This window comes from Nyctereutes procyonoides, unplaced genomic scaffold (genome assembly GCF_905146905.1).
Source record: "Nyctereutes procyonoides isolate TBG_1078 unplaced genomic scaffold, NYPRO_anot_genome, whole genome shotgun sequence".
Lineage (NCBI taxonomy): Eukaryota > Metazoa > Chordata > Mammalia > Carnivora > Canidae > Nyctereutes > Nyctereutes procyonoides.
The window spans coordinates 49,869,484-49,887,160 of record NW_026575121.1 but is presented as its reverse complement, the minus strand read 5'-3'; the positions used below and the strand labels follow the sequence as shown (position 1 = coordinate 49,887,160).

Below are 17,677 nucleotides of genomic sequence, written 5' to 3'. Positions count from 1 at the left end.
ATGGTAAAGCTTTGCTCTGTAATATTTGTAAGGAAAATGCAATGTTTGCACAATAAAGCTCTCCAGATTTTTTAAGCCGTAGGAGTGAGGCCAGTTTACAATCAATGATAACAGGTTTCCTGTGCTGCCATTACCACAAATAGTATCTTATTTCAGCAAAATGGTGGCAGTCAGCAGGAGGTCCAACAATGCAGATTTTAATCAGAAAATTTAATTTTATATACAATTCACAGTTTGTGCATGGTGAGAAATGTTTCTCACTGCATGAACTTTCAGGACTCGGCTCTGAGCAAAAGGAGTTTCAATTTATGTAACGCCTTTTTCAGCAAACAATACCCCAAAGCACTTCCTGGTAATATATGGCTCGTGCTGCTTGGGAAGCTACTGCAGCAGTCTTTCTTAAAATTACCCGGGATATTTATTTGGAGCAATTAAAAGAAGCACTGTGTTCCACACAAATCCGTTTTTAATGCAGACATTAAATTGGCCACCCTTTCAACACCGACTCTCCTTGAGAGCATCACTGCACTGTACTCTCTCTGCCCTTGTAAGGCAACTTTCCGCTTGGGCTCATTTCATTTTCCAAGTTAACTTGTCAACTCTCAGGAGAGAAGTCTATGATGGAAATGTTGACAGGGCCTTTACATGAAGGGCTCTGGGTTTGGAGGTGTCAAATTGCAGGCCAGGCCCAGGAAGTGGTGGATGTAGGGAGGAGAGAAGGGTCACTTGGCTATCCCGCAGATGACCCAGAGATGCCAGGCCTTGACTAATTTGCTGCTCTTGAACATGGGTTGGGGCTAAAGGGTGCCAGGCTGCTTTCTCTGGAAGGCCAGTGGGACCTGCTCCTCTCTGTGAGGGTGGGGGGATATCACACACATACTGGTAAGAGCAGGCAAAGACAGTCAGAGAGAGGAAGCAGAGTCAGAGCAGGAAAGCAGAGCAGAGAGGCAGAGGCAGCGGGAGAGGACTACGGCTAAGCTTCTCAGGGCACAATGCTCCCATCTGCGGGAGGGACAGGAACTCATAACTGAGTCATCCATACCAAGATCCAGTGGGAGGAAGTAAGGGGAGTGCCTCCAGAAATGGAAAGTCTTAGGTGAGTCAGCGCTGCATTCAGAGGAGCAGGAGGAGGCAGACAGGTGGGTCACCATCGGCCTGGTCTTGCCCCTGGTCCCTGCCTGAAGAAGACACCCTCTCCGCTTACTGGAGCCAAGTGCCCTCTCTGTTGATCCTTAGTAGGGTCAGTGAGTCCTTGCATGCACCTTGGTGATCTCCTCACTCCCACTCCCCATCCCCAAGCTGCCGCCCCCACCTCTGCCCCTCCCCCCCAGCCACTGTGGTGGAGCCTGTATGACCTTGAGTTCATGATGGACTATTAATCCTGTGTTGGGGGGAGCCGGCAGCAGTGGCTTAAACAGGAGCATCCCAGCCCTGTTTTAGGTTATGCTGGGACCCTGGGGATGAAGTCACGAAGGCACTGGGCCTGGCTGGAGGGAATACAGAGCAGGGCTTAGCAATAATGGGACCTGCCACTTACTGGGAGCCTACTCCAGTATTCCAGCCAGATCTATTTATATGCATTATCCTATTTAATCTTTGCAACAGTTGAGAGAGGGAGAGATCCTGTTTTCCTAGGAAGAATCAGATTCTGAGGCTCGGAGAAGTTAAGTAACTTGCTTAGCTGAGGTCACAGAATTAGCCATCAGCCATGGACCCACAAGGGAGGGCAGAATGGGACCCACTCCATTAGTGTTTTTTCAGGAGTGGGGTCTGGCAGGGCATTTTGGGAGCTGGGCTTCAGTCATGGGAGCAGGCGGTTCACCATGTGACTGTGGACCCAGTGGGAAGAACAACCCTGAGGCCGACCATAAGATAGGGGTTAGGCCAGAGATCCAGTAGGCCTTGGTTAGTAGTCAATACCTGGGGTCCTTTTTGGACAATAATTTGGACCCTGAATCTAGACTCTGTTGGAAAGGATACTGAGGTTGATTAGCAGTCTCTGTCCTGGACTAGGGAGAAGGGAGTAGTGGTTGTTTAGAACGAATTTGCAGTCCTGGTTTAGGTATCTTGGCTTGGAGAATTTTTTCCATTCTGCAAAATGCTTATTTTCCACAAGCAGATAGGAATCTCACTTCTCCTTCTCTTCTTAAGCTTAGCCCACAGCTTTGGAGTTGCATTTGGTTGTATGTTTTATCTGGGGAGAATATCAGGCATGCACAAAGAAAAAGCCAAAGAGTTCTTAGAGTTTAAAATTCAAAGAATACAGAAAAGATTTTTTTTTCACATATATTTATCATAGTACTTAGTATGAGCTTGGTACTATCTTGAGTATTTTACAGATATTAACCCAAGTATTTCTCATAACAACCTTGTAAGGTAAGTCTCAGTATTATCCCCATTTTACAAGTGGAATGATTAAAGCCCAGAGAGGTTAAGCATCTTGTCCAAGGCCACACAGCTTTGTGAACTCAAGCAGTCTGATGTCAGAGTCGTCTGTATGAAGAAATCACGGCATGCTGCCTCTCTGCAGTGTACATATTTCCATTTTGCTTTCCATGTGGTTTTGGGCTTTTTATGCTTCATGCTTGCTTTCTGGACCAGACTGTGAAGGAAGGGGTTATGTTTTGCTGTGTATACCTGAAATAGGAGGAGCTTTGGGAGCTCCATGAATACTGATGATCAGTGGTATGATTTTAGGAATCTATCACTGCATTTGAATCATTCTCCATTTGTAGGTCTGGCTCTGCCACCAGAGTGAGCTGCTAAGAGTGGGACCCTGAGTTACACACATTTTTATATCCCTGGCATCTAACACAATAGAGGGGAGAACATCTTTCATTTGGTTCACTAATCTATTACCTCATTCATTCAACAAAAATTTATTTTTTATATGTGTATCTTTTTTATTGGAGTTCGATTTGCCAACATATAGTGTAACACCCAGTGCTCATTCTGTCAAGTGCCCCCCTCAGTGCCTGTCACTCTGTCCTCCATCCGTCTGCCCACCTCCCCTTCCACTATCTCTTGTTTGTTTCCCAGAGTTAGGAGTCTCTCATGGTTTGTCACCCTCTCTGATTTTTCCCACTAATTTTCTCTCCTTTCCCCTATAATCCCTTTCACTATTTTTTATATTCCCCGTATGAGTGAAACCGTATGATTGTCCTTCTCCGATTGACTTACTTCACTCAGCATAATACCCTCCAGTTCCATCCACATCAAAGCAAATGGGGGTATTCGTCCTTTCTGATGACTGAGTAATATTCTCTTGTAGCAATAAATGCGCCTCGGATAAACCTCATTGGCTACGATACTGCCACTGTGCAAAGCTTATTCTATTGTATATACAGACCACATCTTCTTTATCCATTCATCTTTTGATGGACACCGAGGCTCCTTCCACAGTTTGGCTATTGTGGACATTGCTGCTATAAACACTGGGGTGCAGGTGTCTCGGTCTTTCACCACATCTGTATCTCTGGGGTAAATCCCCAGCAGTGCAATTGCTAGGTCGTAGGGTAGCTCTATTTTGAACTCTTTGAGGAACCTCCACACAGTTTTCCAGAGTGGCTGTACCAGTTCACATTCCCACCAACAGTGTAAGAGGATTCCCTTTTCTCCGCATCCTTTCCAACATTTGTTGTTTCCTGCCTTGTTAATTTTCCCCATTCTCACTGGTGTGAGGTGGTATCTCATTGTGGTTTTGATTTGTATTTCCCTGATGGCCAGTGATGTGGAGAATTTTCTCATGTGCTTGTTGGCCATGTGTATGTCTTTGGTGAAATTTCTGCTCATGTCTTCTGCTCATTTCATGATTGGGTTGTTTGTTTCTTTGCTGTTGAGTTTAATAAGTTCTTTATAGATCTTGGATACTGGGCAGCCTGGGTGGCTCAGCAGTTTAGCGCCGCCTTTAGCCCAGCGTGTGATCCTGGATACCCGGGATCAAGTCCCATGTTGGGCTCCCTGCATGGAGCCTGCTTGTCCCTCTGCCTGTGTCTGTGCCTCTCTCTCTCTCTCTCTCTCTCTGTTTCTAATGAATAAATAAATAAAATCTTAAAAAAAAAGATCTTGGATACTAGCCCTTTATCTGATATGTCATTTGCAAATATCTTCTCCCATTCTGTAGGCTGTCTTTTAGTTTCAACAGAAATTTATTAAGGGCCAGCAAGCACCATGCTGGATGCCAGGAATGAACAAACAGATAACCCTTCTGTCTCTGTGGTTTAATTCCTACCTCACAAGAGTATGTGTAGAAAAATGATGTTGACATTTTTTAAATGGGACATATTTGTCTAAAAAAAGGCCACCAAAAAACCCCCCAAAATGAAAAAAAAACCACGCAGTTACTTGTCATTGTAACTTATCAATTCCTTCCTTATTATAGCGTGAGATGAAATAAAGTTGCGAACAGTTATTTTCTTCCAATTTTACTTACCAAAAGCACTGGTTGCCTATGTTAATCGGATCTAATACTTACAGTTAAGAGAAAGCCCTTTTGGTGTAGAGCTGATGGAAGAATTATCAGGCTCCCACAATGCGAGGTAGGGCTGTTTCTTCCCCTTTTGTTATATGAAAAGCTTCAAGCATTAGTAAGTGATGACAGATAGTACACTTGGCTTCTGGTATTTCTTTGAAGGCCTGCCTGTAGCGTGCTGCTTGGAAGCAGGAATGATTCCACAAATGGTCAGGAAGCCACCTCCTCTAAACCGCCCTTCACACCAGGTCCAGGTGTGTAAACAGAGCAGATGGGCTCTCTGCCCTGGAAGGAGAGCTGGAGTGGAGTATTACAGTTTTCAGAATCACTTCTTCTACCTCTGAGGCAGTATCTAAAAAATTCCCTCAAACTGCTTTTCTCTTTCTCGGAGGCTGCTAATTGCATCAGAGATCCTTCCTTATAGAGAAGGAAGAGTGTCATCCCAAGACCTCACTGGGAGTCGGTGCCAGAGTGGGGACTGGGACTTGTGTACTTTCTTGCAAATCTTGGGTGGCCTTCCACCGCCCAGCACAGCTGAGCCTGTCCTCCCTGTGATGAGAAGTGGCCATGGTGGCCAAGTCAGAAGGAGTCCCTGCCCAGAGTCCTGGCAGCAGCATGTCTCCAATCATGTGAAGACAACCTGCTAGGGCCTCTCTTTTCAGGGTCTTCTCAGTATGATCATATAATGATCAAAAGCAGTGTTTCAGTAGATTTGTATTTGTAATTAGCCCCAACTTGGTTTTTAAAATTTTGATATATTTTAAGATTTTATTTTTTAAACATTTTATTTATTTATCCATGAGAGACACACAGAAAGAGGCAGAGACACAGGCAGAGGGAGAAGCAGGCTCCTCAGAGGGAGCCAGATGTGGGACTCGATCCCAGGACCCCGGGATCACAACCCGAGCTAAAGGCAGATGCTCAACCACTGAGCTACCCAGGTGCCCCAGTTCTTTATATGTCTTACCTCATGTAAGTTTCCTATCAACCTATGAGATAGCTACTAGTATTACCCCTTTTCACAGATAATAAAACTGAGGCACAGAGAAGTGAGTACCAGCAGTAGATAATAAGCGGAAGAGCCCGGCAGTCTATCGCCAGACTCTGCATATGAAGCTTGGTATTTGTTTTTGACCTTAGCTTTATATTAAGAGCATTTTCTTATTTTCTTCAGAAACACCAGCTTTCAGGGCTGCTAATATTCCATCCAAGAAATGTTCCATGGTTTACTTAACCACAGCTCAGTAATTTAAATGATATAATTGTAAATCAAGTAGTCTTCGTGAATGAGGCTTTTTCTACATTTAGGATCACAAAATTTCCTTAGGATAAATCCTCAGATCCAGGTTTAAAAGGTACAAGAAGATGATGACAAGTCCATTGGTATACACTGCCCAAAACTTTCCAGGAGGACTGGACCTGGTCACACTGCCACCAGCCATGTGAGTGTTGGCCTCAGAGGTTACCACTCATAAAATGATTAATTTGATAGGCAAAAACATATTGCCTTCAGCAGTTCTCCTTGCCCTGAAAAAATTTTAATCTTTTTATAAACATTCGTTTTTATGGCTACATGAGAATTTACCTGTAAGATACTTGTGGGTTTCTTCTTCTTCTTCTTTTTTTTTTTTTTTTTTTTGCTTTCAGACCTCGAGCTAGGTTCTTAGTGCATCTGCATATTTGTTATAAGGGATAATAAAGAGTAATTAGAATGGAATGGGGATGGGGAAAACCAGAATAAGAAAGGTCTCAACAGCCCATCCTGCTTTCACTCCTGACAAAACTCCTGGACCATAGAGGACATAGGGCCATCTCTAGGATTGCCCTCTTAGCCGTCATGAACGCAGTGCCATCACTTAGCATAGGCACATAATAGGAGCTCAATAAATCCCCTCTGGAGGAGCGAATCAATAAACTGTTCTATCTCAGTCGGCCACATGTTAACCTACTCTCTCCTAGCAACTCTATCGCTTGAATCACTGCACCTCAGTGTCCCCTATGGTTAAAAAAAAAAAAAAAAAAAAAAGGTTTGCTTCTGTGATCCCAGGTCCTGGCCTTATTAGTATCCTAGAGTAGTGGCCAACCAGAGGTCTTTTAGCCCAAAGCAAATAACTGAGATCAAAGTCTCCTGGATCTCTCCCGGGAGGTCCTTGCCTGAGAGAACCAGGACCTCAAGTCAAAAAAGACTGGGCTCTCCCCTTGCCTTTGTGACCTGTGAGCTTGCTGTCTCTGATGGGAAAAGAGGAGAAGGAGGCAGATTTGGGGGAGTGTAAAAGGTGAGGGAGATGATGTTCTTGGGGGAGGCCAGTAAGGGCGACTGTTTACAAAGATGGCTCAAAAGTCTGCTGAGTCCCAGGCTGAGGCTTCTTACTATAAGGAGCTCTTTTGCTCAGCATGGCCTCTCTTGTTCTCTCCGGGCCTTCAGAGCCTTCAGAGCCGATGGCTGAGCTCACTCCTGCCTTCGGGGGGAATGTGGGGACTCACTCACTCAAGATGAGTTGTTGTTTGACACCCCTGACTCCATTTCTATAAAAACTGTACAATATAAAATTCAGGCGTTTTGAGATCTTCAGATGATACTGGGACAAATATTGCTTTCTGCTTGAACGTTTTAAATGCATGTAAATAAACCCCTACAGAATATTAGTCATGAAGTATGACGCTGCCACTGAAGAGTTCAAACTTTTAAGTACAATGTATAGGAGGGTAACCATCCATATAAATGTACTATATTTTAAAAATTAAGTGTGAGACATTTTAAGACTATGATTATACTAACCTTTTCTGTGAATCAGTCAGGGATGTGAATGTATAAACATTAGAAAGTACCATCACATGGGAAGAATCAATCAACTATTTTATAATTAATGTGACCCTAAACTGAATTATGGAAATTTACTTGTTACTTACTTGTAAGTAAGTTTGCTTCTAAAGGTTAGCCTGGCTAGGAGTTCCCAAAGTATGTTACAGCATAATCAGACTCAGATCCCTAATGTAAAAGGCATATTTAATCTTTCAGAGTTTTGCTTGGTTGTTTTTGTTTGTATCTGAAAAATGACAGGTCAGACCAGCGCCTGATTTAATGAGTCTCAGTGGGGCCCAGACATTGGTATTTATTAAATGCCCACCAGGTAATTCTAATGTGTAGAGTCAAGAACCATTGGCCTAGGTGATCTCTAGAGTCCTTCTATGGCACCTAAATGCTGTGATTTTTCTAATTTAAAATTTAAATAAAAATCAATCAGAAAATCAGGTTCATTTCATAGAGCATTCTGCTTAAAAACATCTTTCCAAATTCAGAGGTCTCAGAAATCCTAAAATGAAATTTATTTCATAACTAACCCAACTCCAACCCCATTAAGGTATTTTGGTCAGATCTTATGAATTTTGAAAATTTATGTTTGCCCTGCATTTCAACATTCCTAACTGAATTTTAAGGGAATTACCCCCCTCCCCAAATTATTTTTCCCCTTTGATAGTCAAGATGTGGTCAAAGTGTTTGATTTGGAAATCAAAAGGACCCAGTGAAGTGAACAAGGGGTAGTGGAAGGGGAAGTGGGCAGGGGGATGGGGTGACTGGGTGACGGGCATTGAGGGGGGCACTTAACGGGATGAGCACTGGGTGATATGCTTTATGTTGGCAAACTGAACTCCAATAATAATAATAGAAAAGGGAACCAATAAAATGTTTGTGGATAAAGGTATGGGAGAAATGAAGATATTGAATCTTTGCTGTTAGCTTGAGATGACAACTCCCTATGCGTGAGTGTGTGTTTGCACATGAGTGTCTGCTGGGATCGGGAGGAGCAGCTGATGTGCGTGAGGGGATCTCATAAACACGAAAAGGACAGATGATGGCACACTGCAGCCATGGGGCCAGCATGCTACTGATTTCAAAGCAATGTCCACCTAGGAACTGTTCTTATTGAAGACTCGTTCCCAGAACCATCAACTTTTTAAAATGTAGTTCAGCTGGAGATGATTTTTATTTTGTTATTATAAAGCCCAGGCATCCACACTGAAGGCTCAAATAACCACATCCTTACTTGTGGACTCACAAGTGTATCTGTGGCAGAGATGCGAGGTTGAAACTCTCTGTGAATAAGTCAGGAAACAGTTCCAAGTTTGGTATTTAGATTAGAAATACAAGTGAAAGAAGTAATATTACCATCAGAAATGTGCATTTCTAAAGATTCATTTGAAAGTTTTGAAAAAAAGTAAAGCTCATGCCCTGGGGCTTCTGGGAGTATGTACAAAATACAATAATTAAATTAAGTCCAGCAGTTAAAATTCCTCATAAAAAGAAAAAGCTGGAGCGCTTCCCAATGGGGAATGGTTGACTTAAAAGGAAGGTTTTACTCCGTGGCCTGAAGGTCAACAAACTGGGACTCTGTGGGAATGTATAAAATTTCTTAAAGGGTTCTTCGGTCTTTGCTTTGTTGAAAGAAAATAAAAGAGTAAAGAGGGACAAGTGTTGAAAATTCAAAAAAATGGAGGTGCAGTCCTAAAATCATCACAATTTTTATAAATGCAGCACTGGAGGCTATGAAATCATGCTCTTTTCTGAGTACTAATCTAACACATATGCTCTCTGAGAAGGAAGGAAAAAGGCCAATGGCTCCGTTTGAACAAACCATTTTAAAATGTGCTCGTTTTCAGAGGCAGTGCATGCAAATTTATGGCCCATTCATTTGCTCCTTACTTTGGAAATATTTACCTTAAATATTCTCATAAATATATTCCGCAATTTAAAGTTCCTTAGACGACACAAAGGCTAACTGATTTTTTTAAAGGCTTTTACAAAACATAGTTGTAAAAAATGATTGGGGGGGGGGTCACACCTTTAGTTATGTAAAATGAATGTTTATCATAATTTGAAAATGTTTTTGTAAATAATCACTTATTGCTACCTGTCTAGTAATGCTCCCCCTTGCCCTGCTCTGGCCCCAAAAGGAATACAGGACAGAAATCAAATTTTATATCCTTGAACATTGTTACTTATAAGTAACATAAATTTCAGGCTGCATATCAAATAATTTCTATTAAAACATAAAGAACCAGTAATCAATTTGCAGGATCCTTATCTTTATCGCATAAATAGAATCTGAATGTTGCCTTTGCATTAAGACAGCATGATCAAATGCAGGATATTAGGAATAGCAGTTTTGGCATCGATATTTAATTTACTGAATAATTAGCAGCCTCATTGGCATTTCTACTTTGATTCCCAAAGTACAATATTAGCTGTCCTCTGTACTCGGGTTCTCTGCAGTAAGATGGGCTAATAAACTTACTGTGCCAAGTTCATAGTAAATGAAGGACTATGGAGCCTCCTGCCCACAATTTAAGATGCGAGATTTACTTCCAAAATGTGGACACAGAATTAGAAAAAAAAAAATTTTTTTTTACCCCATTTCATTTTCTTTCCTACATTTGTTGGTTTTGCATCTGGAATTGCAAGGGGAGGAAGGAAAGGGAGACTCTAAGGAAGAGGGGAGTGGGAGTGGACACAGGCCAACAGTAGGCACAGGGATGAGAGAGGAGACAGAGAAAGAAGGCCATGGAGGGAGCAGGGAGGCTGGAGCCAAGGGGAATCCCAGAGAGCTTACATAGCTCTGTCCTGGAGGTCTTCAGACTGCTCCTTCATCCCTCCACTGGTATTCCTTTCTTTAGACCACCCAAGACATTCTCTAGCCATTCAGACCAGACCTCATTGGGCAGGCATGGGAAATATTTAACCCAGGAGGCTATCCAGGCCTACAGGAGCCAGGAGCCATCAGGATGGCGTTTGCCTGGTGATGGAGCTTCCTGACTGCGTTTGAGGACTAGTTGTTTCAGTTGTGATGAGCTCAAATATCTCTGCTAGGTCAGGCCCTGTGTCTGAGGGAGGGAGTTATTGAAAAAGATGATTCAGGGGCCACTGGCTGGCTCAGTCAGTGGACCGTTGATTCTTGATCTTGGGGTTGTGAGTTCAAGCCCCATGTTGGGTGTGGAGCCCACATTAAAAAAAAATGAAAAAGAGGTTTCAGCTATTTTTCTCATTGTTTCAAAAAACTTATTTGGAGCTTTCTTAGTGGGGAACTTAATGTAAAACCAGAAATCTGGTTTTAGGAGAGGACTTCTTGGGTGTGGAGCTATGTGGTTTAGTGGTTTAATTTTGAGACATTAGTCTAGTCTTCTTGGTTTTGCCAGCTGAGTGACCTTGAGCAAGTCCGCTAGAAGGGCCAGTATTTGCACAACTCCATTTTTTTTCTATGTGAATGGAGCCCCCTTCAGCCAGGAATCGGTACTGTATAATCTTTGGGAGCTTCCAAAATCAGGGTGGTTGGACAGAATGAAAACATGAATTGGTAGTCAGAATAGCTCTATAGTGGGAGAAATTTCCATAGTCTGGGAATGGGACTAGGAAGTTCTGAACAACAACAACAACAACAAAAGAGCCACAAAGCTCCCCTAGAATGTGCGTGGCTGTTGGGAGTGTGCTGCCATGCCCAGCATGTCCTGGGATTGGTCCCACCAATATGTTCTCCTGTGAGAACATATCCTTTACCTGCCAATAAAAGTAAATGAGAAAATGGGGTTCACTTAATAGAAATTCATTTTCCAGCCAGTTTGCTGCTGGGGGTGTTTCCCATCCTGGACTACAGCACAGGTTCAGCACAGGGATGGAAATTATTTGACTTTTCTGAATGCCTGCTGTGCACCAATCATGGTGTTAGTACTTTTCAAAAAGTACTATATTTATTCATTTGTTTGTTTTTATTTATTTGACATTCATTCTTTTTTAAAGATTCTTTTTTTAAATCGTGGTAAAATCTACACATCACTGGATGCAGGCTGACATGAGAAGGTTGAGACCCTGGTCAGCTGTCTGCATCTGAGGCAGATGCTGAAGGAGGAGGAGCTGACAGCTGGAGGCTGTCTGCTTACCTCACTGTCCCTGGCTAGCCGAGCCAGTGAGTGGGAGTGGTGGAAGGGGGAGCCCGGAGGTGCATTTTGGTGCCCACTGCCTCCTCATAGCAACTCTTTGAATTAGGTATTATTATTCTAGCTGAAGAAACTGATACTCATTTATTCTCTCTAAATGTAACACAACCTGGTCATCAGAAAGCCAGGATTAGAACCTAAGTGTCTGATCGAGGAAAAACTGTTCCTAATTTGAATGAATGCACTTGTCGCAAACTCTTGCTGGGGGTGAGAGATGAGCAGGAAGGGGACGTAGAGACACATGGCAATGTCCAGTATTCAGGGCATCCACACTCTTCTTTGGGGAGTGGGGGACACACACATAAGTACTACAGCAGCCATCTGATCCAGTGCAATAGAAGGACTGGGGGAGAGACAGCAAGTCATCTGTGGGGAGCTGGGGAGACCTCACAGACTGTGACCTTCAAGGAATGTCTGGAAGAATGGTTAGGAGTTTTTTGGTGTGCCAGAGAGGAAGAGGTTGCAGCTTATGCACAGGCTTTGCAAAAGAGGGTCAGTAGCTGCAGCGAGTGGAAGACCAGGGCCCCTTGACAGAGGTGATGCGGCACTAGTGTGGAAATGCTGGTGGAGCTCCCAGTAATGGAAGCTCCCTCCAGCCAGATTGGGAGAGGTCTCACAGAGCTCCCCAGAAGTTGCTGCATGAATTCCAATCCCTGGAAATCCGCTGGAGGAAACGGGTATGCTCCTTTCCTCGTTTGGGTGCTCAGGTTATTAAGACAGTTTTCCCAGAGAATCTAAGCCAGAAATTCATGTTAGTTTTTATGTTCTTCCTTCCATGGACCTCAAAAAAGCCAATTAAAAAAAAAGCCACAAGCCTAGAGTGTATAGTCTTCTGAAGAAACTCTCCACCACAAGGCTATCTGAAATGGAATGTTCATTTTTCTCTTATTTTCTGTGTCTGAATAACTAAGGCAATTTGTGCATTGTTTAAAAACAAAGCAGAACCCGGCCAGACCAGCTATCTGGCATTGTGTAGACCAAAAAAATCCAGTTTCTTGTCACTGAATATCTCCCTTTAGCTAGACGTTTTAACATCACAAAATGTAGTTGGTGTTTGGTCTCTCTTTGTTTTTCACAAGATTTGAGTTTTCAGTATATCAACTCTCTTATAACATGTAATAAAGGGAATCTTAAAAATTCCTTCCAGGGCTTAGACTAATCTCTGGGACCAGTTTTCTAGATGTTTACATGTTGCACACACAGTGTGAGAAATTGATTTTGACCAATGGAGAAGTCTAAGATAGTTATAGGACTCCCTCGGTCAATAGGCACAGGTGATCCGAGGGTGCGGTTTCTATCCTTTCTGATAAATAGAAAGCTTTGTCTTTGACTTAGGGTTCAGCATTTAAACCAAGGGAACTTCCTTGGTTCCTGAACAAGAGCCCATACTGGAGGAAGGCACCTCCAGTTGGTCAAATTCTATCCTAAACCTGAGCACGGCTTTCCAATTCCCTGTGTAAAGTCAAGGGGAGAATGGGACGAGATCGAGTGTTTGTTCTCCTGATAAGTCTGACTGGCTGTTTACAAACTGACTTCACTCTTCAGACTTCAGGCAGGACTCCCAGCTTCAGGACTGCAGCCTGGCTGAGCATCTAGACACCAAAAGAGGAGGGCAGAAGGAGATAAAACAGATGAAAAAAGTGGCTGGTTTTCCAAGCATATGGAGTATAGTTTTTCAAATGTTTTAAATTCTTAATCCGCACCTCTCTTGTTACTATCACTACTGTAGTCAATGGCACTTTTTGTTTCCGCATTTGACATTATTTTACGCCTTTGCTCTTCCTTTGACTTCACACAAGAGCATTTTAATTTTGAAAGAAAAGTGCATCCGGAACCAGTCCTATGACTTTCATACAAGCTAGCTGTTTGGCACCGGGTGAGGCTCAACAGATGTTTGTTGAATGAATAAACGAATGAATGAAAGGATTCTCTCAAAAAAGTGCAGAGGAATCTTTACTTTCAGAAAAGTTTTGTTTTTAAACTCGGGATTATCACTCATAGTATCTATCCTCTATGGATTTCAGAGGGAGATTGGCAAAGTTGGTTTTTGAGTCTTTTGAAGAAACTCAACCAAAAACCAATCTAAAATGGAATGCTCGTTTTTCTCTTGATTCTAATACGGTGTTTGAATATCGTGGGAAATCCAGTCCAGTGACTGAGTGCGGGGGGTGGGGGATGGGGGGTGGGATCCGATTCCTCCGAAGGTCCCTCCAGGTCCCTCCGGCAGGGGATTCAGATCTGAGCCCGGCAGCCGAAGGGCGCGCGCGGGGCTCTGGCCAAGGCGATCTGGGCCCAGGGGGCGCGCCGGGCGCTTGCAGGGTCCCCAGGGCTGGGCCTTGCGCGCTGCCAGTGCCGGAGGGACCTAGGGGCCGGCGGGTCCCCAGGGCGGGCGCGAGGGCCCCGCGCAGGTGTCGGGCCTGCGCGCAGGGTGCGCCAGGGGTGCTGGGGGCCTGGGAGACCCGAGAGAGACGTTATTGTTACACTGTAACGAGTCTGATTAACATGCTCCTGACACTTTCCCTTAGTTTCCCGAGCTCCTAGCAACAGCTCACAAAGGCGCGGGATTGTCCCGGGCTCCGCGGGGACACGGGGCAGCCTTTGATCTGCCACCATTACAGCCGGGCTGCGCGACAGGCTCGCGGGCTCCGGGGGCCCGCGGGTCCGCGGCCCTGGCCCACCGGGCTCTCCCGGCCCCGGCCGCCCCCGCGGGGTAGGGACCGCGCACGCGGTGCCTCGGGGTCCGCCGGGCTCCGCGCGCCGGGGCCCCCTTGCGCCGCCGGCCGCCCTGCGTCCTCGGGGAGCGGCGGGGACGCGGCCTTGCTCCGGGCCCGGGGGCGCACGTCCTTCCGACGGGGCGCGCGGCCCGGGCTCGCCGAGCCCTTCTGTCGGAAGAAGCAGCAACCGGCAACGCCGAGCCGTTTGCTTACGAACAAAATTCAAAAAAAAAAAAAGGAAGGGCGAGAGGGACACATCTCGTCTTTTACAAGACTTGTAAACATTTTTTTTTTTTAAATAAAAAAAATTCTGCAGGCTTCAGACCGCTTAGCTGGAACGGGGTCGGATCGACAGCAAACCACCGCAAAAGGCGCTAACGACGCTTTTGGTTCCTTCCCACCCATCACTTTCTTTATGTCGTTGGCAATTCTTACCGATTCGGAAAGAAATATGCTGCCAAATAATTGCTGGAATGTAAACTACCACGACCAACAGCCACAATCGCCCGTCACAGGAGAGCAAAGAGCTGCCCAGTACCACGGCGCAAGCTTTTCAGGTACTAAGTTAGGTGTTTTAAAGTTAATTATTTGCCATTTTGTTCGCTCGGTTAGCCCCCGCCCCCGATTTAAAATAAAGCGCGGAAAGGAAGATTAAAGTTTTAACATTTAAATGCTGAGCTCTGCTAATGACTTTCCTCCACTTTCCCCTCAATTACAATGCAGTGTCCCCGAGCCTGGGGCACAAACTCTTCAGTGACCCACCGGTTCGGTGCCCCTCGCCCGCATTAATATGCACAAGATCCTGCTGGTAATCTTACAACCTGTTTTGTACCATCAATTGCCTTCCAAGGACTAGAGGTACAAATAAAAACCAAAACGGACATTTAGCCTTCCAAGATGAATGCAAACCTTAAAACCAGAATGTCCTTCAAATTAAAAAGCCATGTACTCCTCTTTATCCTCTTAAGACGTCCTTAGAAAATATAACGTCTCCATTGTAAGGTCAGTTTCCCAAACTCGGGCAGAACTATTAGGGGTTCATGTGTTAATGACAGTAACAGGTATATTTTAGAAAAGGAAAAAAAAAAACAACCCAACAACCTACATGGTCTATTCCATGTGCCCAGCAATACGTGGCAAGCTACGCGCTACTTTCAAATTCAAAGAGGATGTGGTGAAGTCTTGAGGAAGCTTTTCCCAGCCTGTCCCTGGAGGAGGAGAGGACCTAAGGGCAGCCCGCGCGCGGTTCAATACTTGGAAATCTGAAGGGAACTGCACCCAGATGCCCGAGAAATTCCCAACTTGTGCTCACAGATAGTGCCTGACTCCGCTGGACTTTCCCCTGCACCATTTCAATAAAACATGATTGTATTGATATAATCTTCTATACATTAAAATGAGGTTGTCACAGATTGTCATTAAGATCTCAGTAAAACAATGAAGACATTATTGGGCACCCCCCCTCAGGCAAGGTATTAGGGGAATAAAACAATCTACACCACACGGGTCCTATTGAGATTAATGAAAAAATTATGCAAAAAAAATCTCAATTTCATTTTCCCGTGACAGGGCTTTGCATACATAGAGTCAGCCCTGCCCTGCACCTGATGATTTATTAAACTAATCTACAGTGATCACCACTGATGTTCTCAACTCAATCTTGTCCTGGCTCATTTTCTAAGTAATTGTTTCTCATTAGTTCTGATAATGTTTTAATAGTGTTACCCATAATTTAGCCCCCAAGAATTAATAACAAGGGGGTGATATGGCGAAGCAGCTTGTGATGAGCTACACAAAATATAAACAGGTATGGTTTTTAATTAATCAGATTGCTGCAAGTTCCTCTTCTTGTAGGCCATTGCTAGCTGGAGGAATTCCCCAGGATCTCTGACTCTAACTAAACCCTCTTCTGGGGCCCTCCTTAGGGTTTTTGCTCAGAGTACGATGTTGGTCCGCATTTTTGGCTCTAGTGGGTCTTCGTCTCATGATATTACCATAATTGGGAACACTGGGTTGTGAGAAAGAAGATAAATGTGACATTTAGGTGTCAGATCAAAGGGTGTGGTGACCAGTCAGTCCCACGTTGTAAGGTATCTAGGAACCCACGGGTCTGTTGGTAATGGGGGTGGGGAGTCCTAGCCACATCCAGGCTCTCAGCACCCAGAGACAGTGCTGAGGGGTCTGTTTTTCCTGAGGTCCCAATGCCTTCACCCCAGAATCTGAGGTGCCCTCAGAGGGAGGGCTTAGCTCTCAATGGGCCCTTGGCCTGAGGACATTCACATGTAGGGTTAGGGGGTTTCCTATGTAACTGGGGTAGAGAGTATAATGTCTGGGCTTTCATCCTGTCAAATCCTCAGCTGGTTATCTGCACCAACATACAAGGATAGGAAGGGCAGTTGGGTTGAAGTGGGGGCTGCCTGTAGGGAAGTATGAAGGAAGGCTTTCATTTTCTTCTTTTGTTTAAGACAGGTCCTGCATGGGTTAGTTCTACAGGTGCGGAGGAGGTGTGTGTATGGGACAAGTCAGGATGAGAGGAGGCCTCCCTTTGCCTTCTGCCTTCTGTGGAGTCTTCCTGTGTCTCTGTGCTCTGAGTAAAGGGGTCCGAACCAGGTCTATGATCCTGAACTACCCTGGTACACACATGGCTGCCAGCCCACACTGGCATAGCTGCAAGAGTGGTGGTGGTGGTGGGTGCTGCTTCTCCTGTAACTGCTGACCGCTGCCCCAAATGGCTGGAGGCCAGTTTTCTCCCACTTTGGCTGAGGTGTCATCCTCCTCTGGCTGGCAGCTCCTTGTGAGGATGGAGCGAGCACCTACCTTCCTTTGCAGCTAACTCAGTGGCAGCACAGGATGACCTAGGTGAAGGGTGACAATGCTCTCATGAGGGGCTGGAGAGAAGGGTGCACAGAAGAAAGGAGACTCACTGCCCAAGGCAGCCTAGGACCCCGGCTTAGCATGTCCCATCCCAGTCTCCTCAGATCCCAAGTTTGGGATTATTAGTTGGTGTTTCAAGAATGTGTCTCCCCCCCCAAAAAAAAACTTTCCTGCCTAGATCCAGTTCCTTCCGGATGCCAGTTAGAAATGAATCATCCCTTTTCTTCCTGCCTAGATTCAGTTCCTTCCGGATGTCAGTTAGAAATGAATCATCCCTTTTCTTCAGTGCACTGCATGCGCGGGTGTTGCAGGACAGTGTGTGGGCCTCTCCCACTCTGCTTGGGTTCCATGGCGCCCTTCCTTGTATATAACCTTCAACTCTACTTCCCTCTAGGCTTCCTGTAGGAACTGGAATAGGCAGGGACAAAGTGGACCCCTGAATGGGTTGTACAGTAGGGGCCATGGAGGAAATAAACAACAAGGGTATAGGAAGAGGTGAAAAATGAAAATAAAAAAACAACTGTTTTCTATTTACAAATTTAAATAAACAGAACAGCCTTCCCTGCAGTGTTTGTCTAAGAGTAGCAGCTTTGCTGCTGTGTAGGTCATGAAAAGGTTGGTGTAGAGTTTA

General features: G+C 44.8%; 1 protein-coding gene across 3 annotated transcripts in view; it reads right to left on the bottom strand.

The window, feature by feature from the left end:
- CLYBL (citramalyl-CoA lyase) overlaps positions 1-17,677 on the bottom strand; it is a 286,980-nt gene that overhangs the window by 12,405 nt on the left and 256,898 nt on the right. The window contains exon 9 of one of the 3 annotated variants that reach the window (XM_055336070.1): positions 2,584-2,602. The exons of 1 other annotated variant lie outside the window; for it this stretch is intronic. The gene's annotated coding sequence lies outside the window, so the exon portion shown is untranslated. Of the gene's footprint in view, positions 1-2,583; positions 2,603-16,932; positions 17,028-17,677 lie in introns of those variants that run through there. One more of the 3 variants, XM_055336069.1, reaches the window with a different exon arrangement.